Consider the following 21457-nt stretch of genomic DNA (forward strand, 5'->3'; position numbering starts at 1 on the left):
TAGATTTGATAAACACCACCCAGGAGGCGGAAGGTAAAGGTGAAAAGCAAAAGTACTAATGCCTTGAATATGTTGCTTTGCCTCTGTCCAAACAAGCAGGGCAGAAGGAGCAAAACACTCGAGTAGTTAAAAAGTTACAGATTAAAAAGTGAGATTTTGTATTGTTTTGATATTTGATTGCTGTGACCAACAAAGAATCATCTGGTAGTTTTATGATGATAATTTGGTCTGGGTTAATATTTGGGTATTGGAAAAGGTTGCCCAGAGAAGCTGTGGCTGCCCCATCCTTGGAAGTGTTCCAGGCCAGGTTGGACGGGGCTTGGAGCAACCTGGGCTAGTGGAAAGTGTCCCTGCCCATGGCAGGGGGATTGGAATTAGATGGTTTTTAAGGTCTCTTCCAACCCAAACCATCCTGGGACTCTGATTTTTCCAACCTCAGATAAATTGGAGGTTAATTTCAGGGGCTGATATTTCAACAGGGATAAACTGAAAATTTTCCATGTTTTTAACAAAGATAAGTATAACCTGAGCTGACCACCAAGCCAGTTATATCCCAAACTTGCTCCAAAAAAATGAAGCCTGAGTAAGGAATTACCACTTGGAGACAACCAAGCAGTGCAAGCAGTTTGTGACCAGGGTTTGTATCCTGATTTACCAATTGGTAAGAGAGCCTCACAGATGTGGGAACTATTTAGTTGTTTCCAAAAGTTTTGAAGGCACTCAGCTGCCTGCAATCAAGTCACTGGTTAGTTTTTGGGAGAATATAGCTTGTATTTTAGGTAGGAACAAAATGAAGTGGAGAATTCATAGGTATCTCTGGGAAGAGTAAACACCAAGCTTATTTTGTTGTGCTGAAAAGTCTCATGCACTAACTGTCAATTATTCTGTGAGTGAACTGACAAACACAATGTTATTTATGGGACACAAAATTTGTGTTTATTAAAAAAAAGAAAAGGAACAACAGTACACAGGTCGTAACTAAAGGAGTTAGCTCATGGAATTAGCTTTATTTTTTTCCTTTTTGGCCCATCCTCCCTGGTCTTTGACATGTCATTAGCCCATGCTGGGAGGGAGAAAGTGGAGCTGCACACACACGACCAGAAGACGTGATGTCACAGTCCACGAGGAAAGAAACAGCCAGAAGAAATGCAGGAAAGCACTCGCTCAAGGAGCCTGTGCTACATCCAAGTTATGTAATGGGTGTCTCCTAAAATTAAAAATAGTGGTTGACCCAAGAGCCAGGAAACGCTTTTCCAAGTTTCGGTCATTTTCCCGTATGTGCGGTTTTGTGAGACCATTTCAGAGTGTGGTGTTTGAGCTCTCCTGGATGCTTTGTCACAGTCCCTTCTCTTTTCTGCTGGACTCAAGTCACAAGTCCTCCTGCCTTTGCAAAGCAGATGTTCCCCAAAAATGCCGTGTGGAAGGGTGTGATGATGGTAGAAGTTTCTCATTCTGCCCCTTGGCCAGGACTTGTAAGAAATTGCGCCTGGATTTGGAGATCCATTGATCATCAGCACTTTCCTGTGGTGTTTTTACAGCAATCTTCTGGTAAGGTCAATGCCCCTTTTGCTATGGCATTGCTCCTATGGCCAGGGAAAAGCACTAATTAGTTTTTTTTTTCCTTCCTGAAGAGAGGAAAACAGAGGGGACAGGAAGATCCACTCAAGCCCCATAACTTCCCTGCCTGCTGCCAACTTCCTTGTCATGGATGTGAAAAGGCCATCACTGGAAGATAGTTGAGATGTTCATTCCAAGAACTGACATCTCCCCTCGCCAGATCCCTTCTGAAAACCCCTCCAAGGTAATTTTTTAAAAAAATTTTTAAATTTATTTTTTTAAAATTATTATAGCTGCAGAGACAAAGGCTGAGGAAGCAGCACCAAGAGAATTAGCATCTCCGTCTGCCCTAGGAATGGGACTGCAGCTCTGATGATCTGCAGATTGAAAAGAAGCAAAGCTGGAGGAAGAGGTGCTATATAAAAAAATTCATGTATCTTTTCAAATAGTTGTAAAAAACCAGCTGAGCCTTGAGAAGACAAACCCTTCCTTGTAATCTCTTAAGTGTGATTATGTGCTTTGTCACCTAAATGTGCAAACACCATAATGCTTTTAAATTTAACCAAAATAATTCTAAGCCTTATCTGAGATGACTGCATTCGAAAGCAGTGAAAATGTTAATGCTAACAACGGGGTTTTTTTGTTCTCTAAATTCCTATCTTTAATTTAATATAACACACTGCTGTTTTAAAGGGATATTAATATTCTTTTCAAAGTGTTTGGGACTTTTACATAATTTAAAAAATATTTGCAGCTGTTTTGAATGTATCTGCAAGTACTGATAGACAAAAGGCATGGATATCCATAAGAACGTTGTCATAATACATTCCATATTAACGTAAGCAAAAAAGAATGCTTGCTCAGGAATACCAAAAAAGGTGATTGGAAGACCCACTTCAGTGGCCTTAACATCTTCCTGCTAAGCAAGTTACACTCCTTAATTTTTTTTTATTTTTTTTTTTGCTGCATTCTTAATTGGTTACTTGCATCTGCCTTTTAGAATTAGCAGCTTTTTTGCATTTGGATCATCCATAGAGCTGAGCTTGGGCCATTTGTTTTAGATTTCCAGGAATGATTTATTTGTACTGTAATGGGATGGAATCATACAGTGTTTCCCCATTTGTTTTCAGACTTAGTTCAGGGTATGGTTTAAGCTCTCACAGTATATCTGGGAGTGCCGATTCCACTCTCGTGTCCAAGGCCCACAAATCTTTTCTTCCCCACTGTTTGCACCTTTCTCTCACTGCATAAAGCTTGAGGTCCCAAAGCCAATAGTACATTAGGGGGGGAAAGGGAGAGATTATCACAGATGCTGAAGAATTTACTCCTGGTTTAATCACTGAAGGATGGAGTGTGCGTGTCTAAATAACACGGTAATGAGCAGGGCAAAACCCTTCTCAAATAAATTTGTTTTCCCCTCCAAGCTCTGCATTATTTTAGAAGTCCTGACAGAGGGTGGGATCTTACTTAGTCTTTGTGTTGGACATAGGCATAGCAGGAGAACCTCTTTGGGAGGGGATATCCACTAAAGTTACTTTATTTTCCTTCCTTTCCAGTCATTGGGATGCTGTATGGATTTAGAAGATAGCAGTCTTTTCCTATAATAACTGACAACTGTGGAAACCTAGAAAAATATGGTGTATGGGATCTCATGGAGCTGCCTTGTCAACTCCTCTTTCCACAGTAGGACTGGCTATAAAAAAAAGACTTCTGTTCCTTTTCATCTTCTGTTCTTCCAGCCTTTATGTTAAAAAAAAAACCGCAACAAACCCAGAGCAGCAAACCAACAACAAATAATACTGGGGAAAAAAAGAGGGAAGCAACAATTTTTATGGCATACTCAAAGCTTCTTATGGCTGTGTTTGAGGGCAATTCCGTGTCCACGGTGCTTTATGGCAATTTTGTTGAGCACAGATCTGGGCTTATAATGAATGAACTGTCCCTCTCGCCGTGATAATAGAACATGAGAGTATAAAAACTTTGAAGTGCAGGAGGCAGCTGAAAAGAAAACAATAAACTATGTATATGAGACTAGCTTGTTGCCTGGTGATTAAGAGATGAGGACCCCGTAGGTCAGCTCCCTATAGGTACAAACAGATGTTTGCACTGTTTCACAGCTGCTAAATATGATATAAATCCAAAGAATTTCTCATGTTTTTATAAAGTTTAAAAAAAAAATACCCAGACAGCAAATTTTTGGTCATTCAGATACTCTTACCAAATGACATCTGGTTTCTGTACTGCTTATTTAAGCAATCCTTAAAAAAATGTTTGCCAAGGGGAATAACTCAAACCTTTTAGTTCTTCACCATATATAACTGTACAGTTTAGATTACAATGTAGCATGCAGAGTTTATTATAAGCAATGCAGTTCTTCATTTCTTAGCTAGCAAGTATTACTTTAAAGAAAATAGGATAAATATTATGTAATTAGTTCAGGGAAATTCATGTATAGTTACATTTCAGAGTACCCGAGTTTCAGATCCAAACGATGACAAAGAAAATGAATTGTTTCCATATGTTAGGAGATAGCCCGACAGTTATGAGTTAAGGCACAAAAATGCAATGGGGGCTCCCATTAAATGGGAATAAATGACTGCAGTAAGTGAGGATTGGGATGGGAAGGTGCTCTGAAGGCACCGTCATGGCCTTTGGGACCAAAGGAGAAGGAGAAATGGGTGGATTCACCAGCAAGAGATCAACAAGTCTTGTGTTTTGGTGTGGGTTTCGACTCAAGGTGTTGGTTCATGCGCCCCTATTTGAGCATTCATGAGGTCTTTCTGGACTCTCTTTGGTCTGAGAAAGGGTTGTGTCTACACTGGTGACATTCCTTCAAGGCATGTGCTAATGAGTCTGCCACTCCTACCTGGCCACCTACTATCACGGCGCATATGGGAACTTAATACCCTCAAACCCTTTATCCCTGTGCCAAAATTGGTTGATATTGGCTAATGGGCTCAAAAGTTATTTTCTTTGGGACTGAGAGGGGACAGACGGACTCGATCTTAGGGAACATAATTGCCTGCACCTCATGTCTGTTGGAAGCCAAGCTAAAAATCTCGGTATTAAGCTTATCATATAAATTATATATGCATGTATTTTACAGAGGAAGATTTATTGCCTTCAATATCAAGGCATTTCATGCTTTTGAAGTAATGCATATTTTGATCCAACAAATACTTACGCTTTCAAGTCTCCCAGTGTACTGAGGGTCCAATAAGGCTGCTTTTTTTGAGAAAGATAAATCCCAAAGAGCCGAAGAACCAAAACTAGCCTATGATCTATGTGTTTTCTTTATGGCCTTTACTGCCATTACTATTTCAAAGGATTAAGGCTAGAAAGGGTGCACTGCCCATTAGGACCTTTGAGTGCTGGTTATTGACCTATTCAACGGTCTCAGCTGCTGTGACTCAGTGACTTCCACCCTTTTTGAATTGGTGGATGCGCAACTTTTTCCAGTTGTTTTGGATCTAACGAGTATGCTTTTCTTCATTTCTTTTCACAGGCCCGTCTGTTAGTCTGCAGACAGGAATTTGCACGTCCACAGTGACCATAACATTAAATTTATCTGTATCTGCGGTCTTTCTCGAGGTGCCTGGTAATCAACAGCTTTCTTCTCTCTCTTTGTCAAGCAATTCCAGTGCAACAATTATCATGAATCATCCATTTTGTATATATCTCAATGACTGGTTGGGCTTATTTTCACATGAATACACACATCCCATAGCACTGCTTGGTAGCTTGAAGCAAAATGTGGTCATATGTTGTCCAGTAATGACATGATTGCATTTTTGTCTGTACTTTTATTCTCTTCTTGATTTGGTCTGTTGCCACCATTGTGAGATGCACTGGACTAATTGCCCATCAGATGACAGGAGAACGTGCAAGTCCTTGAAAGTGGAAGCTTGGTTTATATGGATGAGAATGGAACAAACAGTGAGTTTATTCTCCTTTGTAAGCAAACCATCTTTTGGGGTTCGGGCTGTTAATTTTGTTCCATGTTTGAGCAACACACTGGGATCCTCCCCCAGGGCAGAAGAGTCAAACTCTGCTGCAGTGCAAGTATTGCTGCAGTTGTAATTAGTGGTAATAACAACTGTTGTGGTAGCAATCTTAAGAAATATTAATAGTGGGACTGGTTTAATTACAATGGTCCTCATGCCTGTGGTGGCTTTACCCTTCCTCTTTCTGAAGCTCCTGCAGCTTGCTTTCATTTTATTGCCAGTCTTATCAGACTGGATATTTCCCAAAGTGGTACATTTAAAGGGTATTTTCCTGACAAATAAACAAAACCCCGCAGTGGTTAATTTGTATTATTCCTCTCCGCTCTCTCTCTAGCCAAAACACAGATTTACTCCTCCTGCCACAGTCCCACAACTTCCTGTTTAGTAGGAAACTTGATTAACTTGTTGGCTCCGTCAGTCTCAAAGGTCTTGCTTTTATTAGGGAGAAAATTGTTTGTTCTGCTTCCACGAGATTTCACTGGGAAGAATTGTTCACAGTCAGGTGTTTCAGGCACAGCTTTTAACTCGAGTTAAATAAGAGCAAACTACCGCAGGGGCAATTTTTGGAGAAGACACGGTGCTTCAACATTGCCTTAGGTGTTACCAAGCTGAGATAAACTCAGCTTGCAACTAGATGTGGTCACCTGGGACACACCAGGCTTGCTCTAGTTTTTAAAAAGGTATGAGCATGTTTCAATAGTGAACACTGTGTTTTGGTGTTTTGGGTTTTTTTTTTTGTCTGATTTAAATAAACAGACTAATTCTTGCAGGTGGAGAGAAATTAATCTTCTAGTTGTGTCTTGGCCTCCGCTGACCCCGTGAAACTCCAGCCAAGGACCCAGAGGGATTGACCAGTTTTGTTTTCACTCCTGCTTTTCTTTCCTGCCTGGTGTGTAGCAATGTGCTCTGGCAAGGGGCAGGGGGTACTGATAGTGTTTGGCACAGAGGGGGAAATCGAGAGCTTCACACCTCCTGAGAGCAAGTCTGGTTCCCCAGGCTTCAAACCAGAGACCTGCATTTGATGGAGGAATTATTTCTAAGTTTTGTAGGTCTTGGGAACATTTTATCCTAAAGTCACAGTGCCATCATATAAGAAAATATTGGTTTTTATATAATTCCTGGGAGGTTCTGTTCAAGTTTTTTTTTTACTCTTTTGATGTTGGGGTAAGCTTGGTTTCTGCTACAGGAAAACACAAAAGGGGGAAAGAGGACTTTTGAGGTGAGGATTATGTCCATATATAATAGCAGACCCAGTAAGAACTTCATAAATCCTTAAAATATTATTATTCCTGTAAGAAATGCAGTGTATTTGTGATGGTGCAACATGCTACCATGCATTCAACTGCGTGGTCTTTACTGGACATCCATAGGTAAGTACCATTCTGTGTACATTACAGGATGGCCTAAAGCTTTTTAAACAAAATCAGACAGAGGTATTATTTTAGCAGAAAGCTTTTACATTGATTTAATGATGTTTGCAAATATTTCTGCAAGGATAAACATCTCTGAAGAAGCCAGCTCTAAATAAAAAACGCTGCAGCAAACGAGGAATACCCTGACTGGGTGTACTCCAGCTGTTGGGGTTCACTGGATGAAAACCAAGTGATGACAGGCATTAAGCAGAAACTATCTTTTCTTAGTCATCATCACAGTAATCTGAAAAGGTGGAGAGGGGAACATCACAGGCTCTTCTGGGTCTAAACCCAAATTAGCATGAGCACCATCAACGCTTCTCGAGAAGCGTGCGCTCACCAACGCTCCACAGCCAGGCTACCGTGTCGTGTAAACATGTAATGTGATGCAATTTGTCTGCTGGTTGCAGACTGAGTTTGACATTTTTGCTTAATTCACCATAGCCATGTGAGGGGAGCGCACGCTTCACACAAATTCCACTCTTGTTACTGCTCTGCACTGTTGCAGAGGCAACACTTCTAATTAGAGACTATCTCCACATTTGGCTTGGCAGCCAAAATAAACTTCTAGGAGTTGCATGCTGGATGGCTTTTATCTCCACTCTGGTGGTGGGCTCTTTCCAGCAGTACAATTGCAAACACATATGGAGACCAAGGACATAAACATTTTGGGGGGGAGGTGTGGTGTTCAGTTACCTTCTCTCAGCATCGCTTTGGAAAGCCCCATCCAGCGAGGTTTCTCTTACACGTGACTCTTCAGTAACATTGAGAGGGAAAAGGTTTCAGCTTGAGGAAAGACTGGGAGCTAGGGTGTGTAAGAGCATGAGGAAAAGGAGCATATTGGTGAGAAGCTGTGGAGGAGTGACATGAGGGGGATCTCATGTATCGATCTTGGGGGTCTGTGTACCAAAGCAAAAGACCGGCTTGTTTCAGGACATCTCACCCCACCTTGACCAAAATGACACCCAACAGAGGTAGGGAGGATGCCCACATTTTTGGTTATGTCACATGCCACCCATCCTTAGCCAAAGGTGGTTTCTGCACTGTGACTTGCAGGGACCAGCTGCATTTGGGATGGGTTTTCAGGAACTATAAATGCGGCACTGAAATCAAGTACCAGAGTTCATCCTCTGCACCTGCCTTTCTGTCGGTAACCCCTTGAGTTGGACATCAAGGGAAACGTAAGTTTTCTCCAAGTGGAAAAACATTGAGTGGTAACAGAGGAAAACATAGCTTTGGATGATAAAACCCAAGACCAACGTGGTTCCCGGGTCTCCTGACTCCCTTTTGGAAGAAGCAAAATCCCGGAGCAGCCCAGCATAGACAGAAATGTGCTCCTCGTGCTGTTTTATGCAGGGCTTCGTTATTTCTCCGCCACCAGAACCGATTGCAGTGACACCTCTGGAGCTGGGCAGACCTCACCCCGTGCCGAATTCCTTTCCGCTGAGGCGTGCCAGCAGCCCACCCCGCGCTCCAGATGTTGCTGCTCTCTGAGAAACAAGAGCTTAAAAGACCAGGCTCACCCTTCCTCCTGGGGTGAACCCAAAGACAGTAAGAGATGGAAAATTGCTGCTCAGTACCATGAACAATGCACTTGGTCAAAGAGCAGTGCCAGCACTTTGTCTTAATAGAAGGGAAAGCCGAGACGCGCAGCGCAAAAATCCGAACTGGCGGCGACCAGAGACTTTAACATACATTGAAAACTGTCCATGAAAGAGCACACTTAAACCAAGAGAAAAAGCCTGGAGGTCTATTTAGACAAACTGGAAAAGAGCAAGGGTTGGGGAAAAAAAAAAAGACTGTGTGGCTTTAATAGGTTACATTTTTCCCAGCCTGTATTTCACTTGTGTTTCTTTTATTGGCTTATCATGAGCACACACACCACAAAAACACACACATGCATAGGACTGAAAAAAAAAAATCTTATAATTTGCACACACAGGACCCAGTTTTGCAATTGCCCAGAGGTGTTGGAGCTCTGATCCTATGGAATTTTGGTCATCACTGAAGGTTTGTGCAGAGATGGATGTTGGACAAACCCTGGATATTTACGTGCTCAACGCTGTGTGCTCACAACATCACTGCTTTTGCCGAGCTAAGTGACTATATTGCTGGCTTGTTGTCTTGTTCCCTGCTTTGTTTTCCTGCCTCCTCCTCCCACACTTCACAAATTAGGAGACTTTCTTCCTTGCTAGAGCCTGAAACACAGCAGTCAGGAGTCAGGAAACACAACATCCTCCTTTTGCTGGGGCAAGGTGACTCAGGACTGATGTAGTAACTTACCAAAAATCACACCGGGAAAGTGTCTAGGCCAAGATGTGCACCTGGGATCTCATGTCCTGCTCTTGCACAACCATCCTCCCAACATTCTGAGCCCTCTCCCTACTGGGCTCCACTCTGATCGGTCCCACTTCAGGTCCCAGCAGACCTCAAGGCACTAAAACGCTGCTCCTGGCCAGGCTGGCAAGTGCTGTTGGAACACTTTGTCGTAGGGAAGTGGTCTGACAGTGAAATAAATGAGCTCCTCATTGCTGGGATGGTGACCAAGACCGGAAGGGAGTGCAGGGGACATCGGTCAGGATCCAGGCATTGTGTCCTTGGGTGCAATACCCCACAGACACGAAGTGACAACATTTCTCCATGAAGAGTCTCATTAGCTACCAGGCCTCGATTTTCGGTGAGCTGTTGCTCGGTGGAAGGCGCTGGAATCTGGCCCGGAATAACCTTCCTCCAATTCCTTCCTCCCTGAAGCTGCAGGAGCCTTTCTGCAACCCAATTCTGCATGGCCAAGCCCTGGCCCCAGGAGACCAGTCCTGTGCACATCCTGAGCTCAGCACCAGCCCATAAATCTTGCTGCTGGATGCAGGCAGTGAAATATGAACAAAGGAAGCCACCATGCAGGGGGGGTGGGTGGGGTGGGGATTCGCTCTGGCACCCTCCTTGCTCGGAAAGAAGTGAGAAAACATGGCTTTGTGTTGCTGTTGTTGTAGTTGTTGTTTTATGGTTTCTACAGATGCTTCCAATAAAAGAATTGTGAAACTATTCCCATTGGTGGCCTGTCCTCTACCCGCAGTAGTGACGGAGGAGATTGTTGGATTTCCATCAGCAGAACAATCTGAGTGTGGACTCCACTGCTACAAATATAAGAGCACTCTCCATTTGCTGCCTGCCAAAGAAACAGGTGATTTTTTTATTTATTATTTTTGGATGCTGGCAAGTGATGATGATAATCAACTGCAACTCAAACGTGTGTGCCTTAATACTTCTGTTAACATGATTTTCCTTCCTGGTCTACGGTCTGCTGTTGATGTTTAATAATCGGTGTTAATAATTAGTGTTCTGGGGCTTAAACCACTATCTCTGCCTGCACCAATATTTGTAGCTTCCTGGTGTGCTCCAGGGAAACACACGAGACCATTGCAGACCAGTCAGTGGGAAAGGTGTTGAGCACGAATGTTGAGGTGCTGCACTGTTGACCAACCATTTCTTTGGAATGAAGCAACAGTGCTGTGGTTTAAAGACAGGTGTTCACCCAGAGTGAAGAGACTACATTTTGTTCAAGAAGCAACTTCCTAAGTGAAGTGGATAAGCAGTTAGCAAATGCTGGATGATGCATTTAATCCATAAAATGCCATTCCTGGAGAGGGCTCTTAGGAAACCAGTCCTGAATTTGCTGTTTTGAAATGGAGTTTGGGCTTGTAAACCCAACTTTTGGGCATGCAATAGCTTTTCTGAGAAACATGACATTTTTTTTCCCGGTATTTTCTGTTGTAATTTTCTGTTTCAGGCTTTTATAAGTGAAATAATATTTTCTTCCTCTGTCCCCCCTGCCCAAGCTTGAGTCTGAGGCTCCCAGCCCTCAATCAGACATGTGAAAGGCTTCTTTAATGAGGTTGCAGAGATGTTGCCTGTATGGCAATGGCTTGGGTGGTGTGGAGCTCTCAAGAGCTTGAGCAGCAAGGGCTGTGTCTGCAGAGGAGGGAAAACATCCTGGAAACATCTCAGCTCTGGCTCTGGGGCTGGACTGCTGCACGCAGAGCCAGAAATGAGACCTGATCTCTGCTCGTTGGGATGGAAGGAAACATATGGTGCTTTGGGTTTGTCCTTCCCAATGAGAACGCGTGTGGTCTCTTGCTCTGGCTCAGCAGACACGTGGCATCTGCTCAGCTGTTTGAGAGTCTGAGTCCTAAAATATTAGAAGAGGAGATAAATAATGAAAAGAAAACAAAATTTAAAAAAAAAAAGAAAGGAAGAAGGAAGCCCAGTGTTTGCAGCAGGATCTGAGAGGTTCATGCTGGAGTGGACAGGCATGACAAGGGCACATTTAGCACCTGGCTGTTCTTTACATCACAGGGCAGAAATATGAAAAATATGAAATATGTAGCGGGGCTGGATGAAAAGGAAAATGTAATAAGAGTAGGACAAAGAATGTCACATGCTCCAACCGCATCTGAACTTGGCAGCAGCAGGCCAGGGAAGCCCATGTAAATCCTAGAAGCATGTTAAAAGCATTTTCACCCCACAAAGACTGACACACATGAGAAGTATCTTTTCAACAGTGTCAATCAAGGGCCTGGAGAAATAATTTACTAATATGCTGCATAGCAGGGCAACATGGCCAATGGGAACAGTGTTCACATCTCAAAATGGGAATTAATTTGGAGTAGGTTTGTAACAGGGGTAAAGAGGTGAGAAGGAGTGTGAACAAGCTTGTGTGTCGTTGCTGAATTCAAATACGGTGAGCAAAGAGAGAGATTTTGCCAGGGGGCAAAAGGAAAACACAACAGCAGAGGGAAAGCGCATGAAAATGAAGCACAGACAATAAAATGTAAACCCAGACCAAGGGGTGCTGTGGAGAAAGCCATAATGGAAAATGCTCTGGGTATTGTCTAAGTCACGTGCAAAGGAAATTGCTATCCAGGCAAGAAACCCAGTGCTGGTGTGTGCAGTGGGAACCAGCTCAGTGCTCCAGCAGAAGCAGAGTCAGACTGGATGCAGCAGAGAAGAGTGTCCAGGAGCCCCGTGCCCACATGGAGAGACTCTTCCTCCCAGAGAGGTTTATGAGCTGAGCCCTGACTTCTGGAGGCAGCATGGTCGTTGGATGTCTCCTTGGCCTGTCCTTTGTGTATTGTAGACACGCCAAGATCTGCAAAGACTTAGCTACACTGGTATTCTTTTTCCCTTAAAAAAATATACTCCCTAATTTATTGAATTAAGGGATACATGTTATTTTGCATTAAAGGGGATATGGTGAAATGTTAGCATGTTAATCTATTCATATTTAATTTGGCTGTTGCGGCAGGAAATACTACAATATCTTCCTGAAAAAAGAAAGGTATTGTAGGATATTCATGGGCCAGGCAAGGAATTTTAATTTTTTTTTTTTCCATGTAGGTCCCTGTCAGCTTCTGCAGGTTGGAAAACTTCGGCTTAGAAATAATTTATGGACCCAACTCCCCCAAAGGTCTGTGGGGCACAACTTGACAACAGCCAAGGTGGGATCATGCCTGGGAATGAGGTAAATGCTGCAGGCAGGACAGGTGGGAACTGTAAATGCAGCATAGAAGTAAAGAGAAATTGTTGCTTCATCTTTTTGATCACTCTTTTTACTCATGCTGGAGTTCTGATAACGCTTAATATAAGATAGGATTTGCCTGACCCTGCTTCCCAACCTGGGGATGAATGAGCCACATGGGAACTCCACTGGTTTATGCCATGTATCAGTCAGCTTGGAGGGGGTTTACTAAAACCCCAGGGGGAAGGATGCAGCCCTAATGGCTGTATCCAGGTATCCAGAGTCAGGCAGAACATGTCTTGCCATGGTGTCTCCTCCATCAATTTCCATAAAAGCATTGGAAGGAGCTGGCAAGTCCATTATGGTCCCCAGCCTAACCCGTGAGCTGCATTCACTCTCTGCTCTCCAGTTTTGCAGCAAAATGAACGGGGGTGCAGGCCCAGGACTGTCACAACTGTTTCTATCACTGGCTTTCGAATCATGAAGTCATAGAATTGTTCAGGCTGGAAAAACCCTCTGAAATCATCAAGTCCAACCGTCAACCACTGCCATGTTCACCACTAAACCATGTCCCAAGTGCCACATCCACATGTTGTTTGAACACTTCCAGAGATGATATTTTTTGAACACTTCCACCACTGCCCTGGGAAACCTGTTCCTTTTAACAAAGAGTTTTTTCCTACTGTCTGGTCAAAACCTCCACTGGTGCAGCTTGAGGCCTTTTCCTCTGGTCCTGTCACTTGTTACCTGAGAGGAGAGATTGACCCCTACCTGATTCCACCCTTCTGTCAGGGAGTTGCAGAGAGTGAGAAGGTCCCCCCTGAGCCTCCTTCTCTCTGGGATGAGCCCCCCCAGCTCCCTCAGCCGCTCCTGTGGCTGCTCCAGACCCTTCCCCAGCTCCGTTCCCTTCTCTGGACACGCTCCAACCCCTCAATGCCCTTGTGATGAGAGGCCCAAAACTGACCCCAGGGATTTGAGGTGAGACCTCCCCACAGGGGGAAGGTCCTGCTCCTCCCTGTGGCTGATTCCTTCCAACACTTTTTCTTGCCTGCTAAAACCGTCACAGCAGAGCTGTGCTCTGCCCCATTCCAGTGCCCAACCTGGAGTCTGTTGGGACAGCTGCTCTCCCAGCCACCCACCAAATGGCTGAATTCCCCAGCAAAGACAAAGGCTTATTTATGCTCGCTCCTCTTAAAGTACATATATTTTAGTCCGGGAGGATTTACTGGCAATAAAGTTTTCTTCTGAGATTCCTAAATCACGAGGTACTTACGCTCTCCAGACCGTGATGCCCATGGACAATATTTGCACTGTAGCCTGACACATCTTTCTGCTTTAGAATAACAAAAAAACATGCAGCCAGGACCTGCTTGGCTGTGAGGACTTTAAATTACCTGCCTTTTTTTTTTCTTTCTTTCTTTTTTTTTTTTTCCAGAGGGGCAGGTGCAGCTCAGATTATCTGCAAGCTATTTTTTGTTACTTAACAACGTGGGCTTTAACACAGTTAGAGATGTCTTTATTCATTCTTACACTCCTGAGTATTTTTGTGTAAACATTTTTCATCTGTGGCAAGCCAGTTTGTTTGTTGTGTTTTGTCATGTCAGAGCAGACTGTGATTAGACACTGAGATGAGACTACTAAATATTTTCAGATGTTTTCTATTTCCTCGGCGAAGAGCTGGATTTGAACCAAAGCTCTGAGGTGAAAGGGTGATGTGTAATATATTGAGACATCTGAAATAAAATAATGTAATGTTTTTAATATCTAAGAAGAAAAAGGCAGCAGTAAAACATTGTGGAAGGAGGAGAACATGAATACCTATATATTTTAATTTTAAATGCATGCAGATGTTGAATTTTAATCAGAGCATGTCAGAATCGAACTGTAACAAAGAAAAAAATGTGAGATCTATTTTCTTGAATTGCTTCCATATTTTGGGCTCCAGATTTTTATTACATATAGCAGTGCATCATCATATATTTATGTAAAGTGCCAGCATCCATTGACTTGGTGTATGCCTGATGGTGAGCATATAAAACACTTTACAGTGAGAAGTATATTCTTGCTTTCAGTATGTACATATTGTACATGCCTGTGCCTTCTCACACAGTGGCAGGGCTCATTTTCACTGCTTGGTACATCTGGTGTTTCTTTTGGAGCCTTCTACCTCTTTTCTCAGTTCCAGAGGACTCTGCTGGTGAAAACCTTGGCTGTGCTCACGAGAAGAGTCTGGGGCAGAGGGAAGGCATGGTGGGTTGTGTATTTAAACAGAGCAATAGATGCTGGGCTTGGATAATTGACACAGATGGAAGATGTAGAAGCCAGGCATCATTTTGTCCCCTCTGGTACTGTGTTTGTAGCTGAGCATCATCAGAGCATCCTGCTACCACCCAGGAGCCATAGAGCAGCAAAAGTTGGGAATGGAGGGGGCCTGGAAGCTCCCTGCTCTGCCCCAGCCAGTGCTACTCGTGGGCAAACACCAGGGCTGGCTGGGCATGTGGGTACTCGATGCCTCCACTCTGGGGTTGGGCATCCCTGCTTCCAGACACCAGTGTTTCCACGTCTCTGGATTTGTTCTAAGCATGAACCCGTGATGTAAAATGGGTTTTTCCAGCATACCTGCCCCACCTGCCACCCTGCTGGGGAGGCTGCCTTTTGCAGAGGGTCAGTTCTAGTGTAGAAAAATGAAAATGAAAAAGACTAGAGACAGCAAGGAGCTGCCTTAAGCTGTGTTGCAGTGACGGGGGATCAGATGTGCTGCAGGTACGCTCCATCCTGGCAGCAGGACAGCCAGTGGCATTTTAGGAAATAATTGCAGTGGCATCAGAGGAAGGCAGAGGTTCCTCAGTGGGGCTACCTGTGCCAGCAGCAGAGGGCACAGCTCCAGCATGGGGCCAAAAATACGTGCAGCAAAGCCCTGGGAACCCCTGGTCTCAAGAGACCAGCACCTTGCACCCATCCACTGATGCCTGTGTGGGCCAGGGCTGATGCTGTTGTGCAAAATTTCTCTTCTGTTCAGGATGCCCCACAGCTCTCTGGGGGGATCTGCATCGGGACTGCTTCCTTTTTTGGTTTCCTTTCTGGATTGCTTTTCTTCAATGAATAGAATTTTTTTTTTTTTTTTAAGCCCTTCTCACGCCTTCAGCTCCCGGAGCGAGACACGTGACCGCTCTTTGCCGATGTTTTTCCTAAAACAGTGATGTTTGTGGAGCGTGTCTCGAAAGCTGCAGCCCTGGCTGGTCTTGGCTGCCAATTGCTCTGTCCTGGGAGCCTCCAGCCCTGGGGCTGAGGTCCAGACTCACAGCTCAAACTGGGAGACTAGTGAGGGGCAGCTCTGTGCCATGTTCGTGCTCTGGGTTTTGGCAGCAGGGGTCTGTAGGTTTGTGGTAGTGCAGAGACACGCCTGAGGCTACAAGTTAATCAGGATAAGCTGATTTTATTCCACCTGGATTATTTAACTGACCCTCTGCAAACACTCTCCCAGGGTCATACACCTTTTCACCTCCTATCTGCGGATATTCCCACTGGGTTGGAAACTCCCCCGGTTCAGCTGCGCTTGGCCATTCCCCCCATCCCCTGACCATCTGTTGGAGGCAGCACACTTAATGGGAGATGTCTTCAAAAAGCTATTTCAGGTTTTTCCATGACAGCAGAGATGTACAGCGTGCGAGGCGGGATGTCCCTGTGGAGGTTTTGCATCGCTCGGTGTTCCCGCAGAGGAGTCATTTCCACCAAAGGCCTCACCCTCACTGACGTGGCTGTGGGGAAATAGGAGATATCATGTGCAGGTTGGATGTTTTCCCTTCTCTGTCCCACTCCATCTCTTAATGGGTCCTTTTTGTTCGCAGGGTTTCCTGCCCCCTCTTACAGCACTGTGAGTTGGATTCATGGGTGTTTTATTCGCTTTAATGGATTCTGCTAGGATGACAGATGACTGTGGGATTTCTGACCTTTTGTTAGGAACTGGTGATATTAATAGAGATCCAGAACAAACAGAAGGACTATTCCAAAGGCCAGATTATTAAAAGCCTCTGCGTGCCTGACCCCTTAACACCATTCGAGGTGTTGGGAACTTGTGTGCTTGAAATGAGTGCCTTGTGCCTTTGGCTTCCTTGCAAGGAAGGATGATCCTCTGCTGTCTCCTGGGTGTTTGTGCTGTTCCCTTGTTCAGGGCAGGCAGAGTGTGACAGCCCTAAAAAGATGTCCCTGGTAGAATGAGCTCTGGATTTGTGCTCACAAAGGCCTCCAAGTTAACTTTGGGAGTTGCTTATCTAAAACCCAGGTCTTTCAATCCCCACTGATCTTTTTCTTCAGCCTTGCTTTTCCCCTCAGCCCCCTCCCTTAACCCACAGCTTCCTTGCCTTGCCTTCCCTCCCTTCCCCTTTCTCTTTCTCATCCCCTTCCTCTTCCCTTTCCCTTTCCACTTCCCTTCTACTTCCCGTTCTCCTTCCTTCCCCTCCCTTTCCTCTTCCCCTTTCCCCTTTCCCCTTTCCACTGTAATTGCCCAAACTGCTTGACTGTAAATCTGACTGACTCACTGGGACCTAAATGTCCCGTGCAACACCAGGATTTTCCTTGTGAGAGGGATCCCAAGCCTGAAGCTGACCACGAACAGCAGATGAAGTGGGTTGACCCAACTCTGCCTCTGCTCCAGGGACTGGTGTACACCTGACACCACCAAAACTTGGAATAAAACACCTGAGCAGTGATGGAAGCCAGGACAGAATCTGGCTCCTGTTTCTGACACCCCTCAATTACTCTCAGGGCTGGATGGTAGAGGTGGGGGGTCGGTGCTCCAGATCCTGCTAGGAAAATGGTCTGGGATTGCCTGACACAAGTAGGTGTCCTCTCATCAAACTGTGTGTCATCTGATGCCAGGACTTTCTCCCATGAAGTCCAAAGCAGGCTCCAGGCCCCAAGTGATGCCAGATTGGACACTGGTGGTCCTGCTTCTCTCAGGAGCCTCTTAGTGCCCCCACAAAAAGCGATCCTGTTCCTCATGTGCCTGTGTTTTGCTGAGCTCCTGAAGCTGCTGGGATTCCATTTTAAGGCCTCAGCAGGGAGGTCATTCCCACACCAGAGGTGCAGAGGGAGCAGTGATGCTGAGGCAGTGCCAGATGTTGAGCAGGACAGGGCTCTCACACCAGGGATGAGCTCCCAGTGAAGATGCCAGTGGGCCTCGACTGTTCAGAAAGGCTTGTTACAAGCTCAGAATTGATTATTTTCTATTTTATCCACAACCTTCTAGGACTTTTGGAGCTGAAAACAGTTTGGCTCTGACCCCACAACCTTAGCTCATACAAAACTCTCATTGACGCCAACAATTTTCCAGCCCGTCATTCCCAGTGACAGCAGCAGTTTTGTCTGGGCAAGAACTTTGCCATGAGGGCACATATATTTTCCAGGGTTTTCTCAGGTAAAGGTTTTATTTTCCTAATTCTTTCCCCCAGTAGGTGCTGAGCTGTCAGAATCACAGCCATGTAGACTTCCAGCTTAGTTAAAACAATATCCTAAAGGTTGCAAAGCCTGTGCTGCTTGCCAAGATTGAAAGTTGAATGTTCCACTCTCGTCACTTGACTATATTTAGTTCGGGATCCTAATGAAGTCTTTCTTTGTGTAATTTCATGTCTACAGGGCAACTGTGAGAGAGGACTTCCTAATTCTGTCAGGATGCTGGCAGCCCTTATGCTGGGACAGCGTGTCCTCTGGGCCTCTGTTGTGTTGCTGTTGTACAGTGCTGGATTGTGCCCCATGTGCCATTGGGGAGATCCTGTAGCATTATTCTTTATTTTCCCTTTTCCTCTCTTTCTCTCTTTTTTTTTTTCCTTCCTCCTTTATGAAAGAAACCTGTGTGTATTGCAGCAGGTTAATTCATGCTTGGTTTCCTGCAGATTTTTGATAATTGTGCTGCCTGGTGACAGTGGGTTTTAATGTCACTGTTCAGCCAGAGAGTATTTTGAAGGGTCATTTGGGATGAAATTCCTCTTCTTTTTCTGTGGTGTCCAAATGAGCAAACATGGGATGGTGAAACACAACATGATGCAGGAAATCTTCTCTGTGTTCCTCAGCTGTTGGACCAAGCCATGGATGACCATGGGGTGAAATGGAATCATAGAATCATTTAGGTTGGAGAAGACCTCTGAGATCACCTAGTCCAACCTTTGACTGATCCCCACCTTGTCAACTAAACCAGAGCACTGAGTACCATGACGAGTCATTTGTTGAACACCTCCAGGGATAGTGAGTCCACCGCTTCCCTGGGCAGCCCCTTCCAATGTTTGACAACCCTTTCTGTGAACCTGAACATCCCCTGGTGCAGCTCGAGGCTGTTTCCTCTTGTCCTGTCCCTTGTTTCCTGGGAGCAGAGCCCGACCCCCCCCCCCCGGCTCCCCCCTCCTGTCAGGGAGTTGCAGAGCCAGAAGGTCCCCCCTGAACCTCCTTTTCTCCAGGCTGAGCCCCCCCAGCTCCCTCAGCAGCTCCTGCTGCTCCATTCCTTTCTCTGGACTTGCTCCAGCACCTCAACATCTTTCTTGTCATGAGGGGCCCCAAACTGGACACAAGACTTGAGGTGTGGTCCCAAAAATATCGGCCCTGTATTGCCATCCTACTGAATATTGAATTTGAAGCCAGTGTTGAACACCTAAAGTCAGGAGTCCTGTCTCACTGGAGAGTGCTCGTAAAATCCCAGATCCTCTCCTAAAAACCTCATGCTGGCAGGGAAATTAAATCCCTTTAAATGAAATATCCTATTCCTTTGTGCTCAGAGCTTTCAGTGGTGTTTTTTTGCAGCTTGAAGCTTTGTCCCTTATGACTGCAGTGGATTTAACATACCTGTGGGCTACCCTACCTGGGTCTTAAGTTATGAATGGCTGCACTTAAAGGGCTGGTTTTGGCAGCCAGTCAAGCTTCATCACAAGCTCCATCAAGTCTTAGGTCATCTCACTGCCCCACATTCCCTGCCCGCCTCTGTACTCAGCTGAGGATTTGAGGATTTGCCTTGTTCCTCACTTCAGTGTTACATCACCACAATATGCCAAAAAGGACATAAAGCAACATTAAAAAAATAACCTCTCTGGGATTCTGCTGAGGTTTATCAGCATGAGGATAAGGCTATGCTGGGGGGAGATGTGCCATGTGGGAATGTCCCAGAGAAACACCAACTCCCCAGGGCAAAACCCTGGAAACCCATGGAGAAAAAGGCTGTGCAAGAGCTGTTTTTTGCACTTGTATTCCAGCAGAAGCACAGGGCTGGGCAGCCTGCTGTTCATCAGCCTTCTGGTCCCCAGCTGGCAGTAAATGTATTGTCGGATATCCCTACAAGGTTGTGTAAGTTATTGCTTTCTTAGAGTGCTTTTATACCTGTGTGTATTTTTATTCCTGTTCCAGCATCTTACAAAGCTCTCTTTGGAGACGCTCGGCATTGCTAAATATAGTTTTTTGCAAAATTCCAGGACACGTCTTCACTTGGCACATGAAAATTAGTTAACAGACTGTCATGAGACCTTTCTTTGCTCTCCCACTGTTCTCACTCCCATGACACCTGACATGGAGCACACGGGTTTGCGAACGGCCTCGGGTTTGCTCCGTGACTCACCATTAATCAGGATGAGGAATGGCCTTCCCAGTTCATAAATTCAAGGTAAACTCCATTTCCCACATTTTCTGTCAAACGGACATCAGCAGGCTGTTTATATTAATTCATGCCCTCTTAAACCTTGTGTTAGGGGGGCTCTGGTGTATTGACAAACACGTTTGCACCTTCAGTCCCAGACCTGTTCTCCCTCTGAGGTCTCTGAGTTGCCTACGAAGCCCTCGAGCACAGATTGTTCAGTCATTGAAACCACAAACTAAATATTTGAGCTTCCAGAGCACACTAAGTAAACATGTCCTATCTACACCCCAGCTGCAAAAAGAGATGCTGAATTTGGGGATGAGCTCGCTCCAGTAAAAATTCCTAAATATCCAGGGTAAGCCATGATCGCTTACCAGGGGATTGCTGTAAATAGCTGTAGCTGTTGAGCAGTGGTATGAAATTAAATCATAGGGAACAATAGTGATTTAAGTGGCATTTCTGGATTTTTATGGGGGAGGCAGGGGAGCAGAGGGAGTGTTTCACAGCACAAATCATAAAGATGGTTAATTCTCCCTCGGTACCACCAGTGCCTTGGAAAAGATCATGGAAGCTGAGCTGATCTCCCTCAAAAGTCCAGTGCATTGATGGAAAAACTCAGGGTAAAACTGGAGTGAAAGAAATGTTGATAGAAGGAGTCAGCAGACATTAGTAACTGTGGCTATTGTGCAGCTCTTTGTTAGGTTATTATAACAGAGGGTTGATTAAAACCGGGGATGGACAAACATGTAGGAATGAGGTAGTGAAAACCAGATCTTTTCCTGTGCAGCAGCTGAGCACAGCAGTGGCTCTTGGGGGATCCCTCCTCACTGCTACCTCACCTCTGCTTTTTTGTCTTGCCAATCACTGAGCTCTTTTTCCCACCCACCGCTTTCCAGGTGGAGCTTTAGCTGGATTACTTTCAACATTTCTCCGAGTGCCTGGGGCTTTACCAAGTTACTCCCAGGGAGTGTGTCCAGCCTTCATGGAAAATGTGTGGTGTCTTTCCACCAGCAGACAGGGAGGTCGGGTGCTCTGCCTGTGCTCAGCATCCATTGCACCCCACACCTTGGACGTTACCAAGGGGCACATGTGCCTTTCCCCACTCTGGATAAATCACCTTCAGGGTTTCCTTCAGAAGATGTTATTATTAGGGGTGAAGTGTTAAAAAAAAAAAAAAGAAAAAGAAGTAAGGAGATAAAGTCTGCGCTCTGCCATGCTTGGAGAGCTTGCACCATTGTGGGCAGCATTTCTTCATGTATCTGGTTGTGGATATCACAGATGCTTGAGCAACTCCCCTCTTCTCTTCTCTTCTCTTCTCTTCTCTTCTCTTCTCTTCTCTTCTCTTCTCTTCTCTTCT

General features: G+C 45.0%; 1 long non-coding RNA gene across 1 annotated transcript; it reads left to right on the top strand.

Moving 5' to 3' along the window:
- Window positions 1–1138: 1138 nt before the first annotated feature.
- LOC108508183 lies at window positions 1139–5479 on the top strand. Its single transcript, XR_001878333.1, has 3 exons — window positions 1139–1548; window positions 1632–1801; window positions 5063–5479. It is a non-coding gene; the product is annotated as an uncharacterized LOC108508183 (long non-coding RNA).
- The last annotated feature ends 15978 nt before the right edge of the window (window positions 5480–21457 follow it).

This window comes from Lepidothrix coronata, unplaced genomic scaffold (genome assembly GCF_001604755.1).
Source record: "Lepidothrix coronata isolate B3197 unplaced genomic scaffold, Lepidothrix_coronata-1.0 Scaffold284, whole genome shotgun sequence".
Taxonomy (NCBI): domain Eukaryota; kingdom Metazoa; phylum Chordata; class Aves; order Passeriformes; family Pipridae; genus Lepidothrix; species Lepidothrix coronata.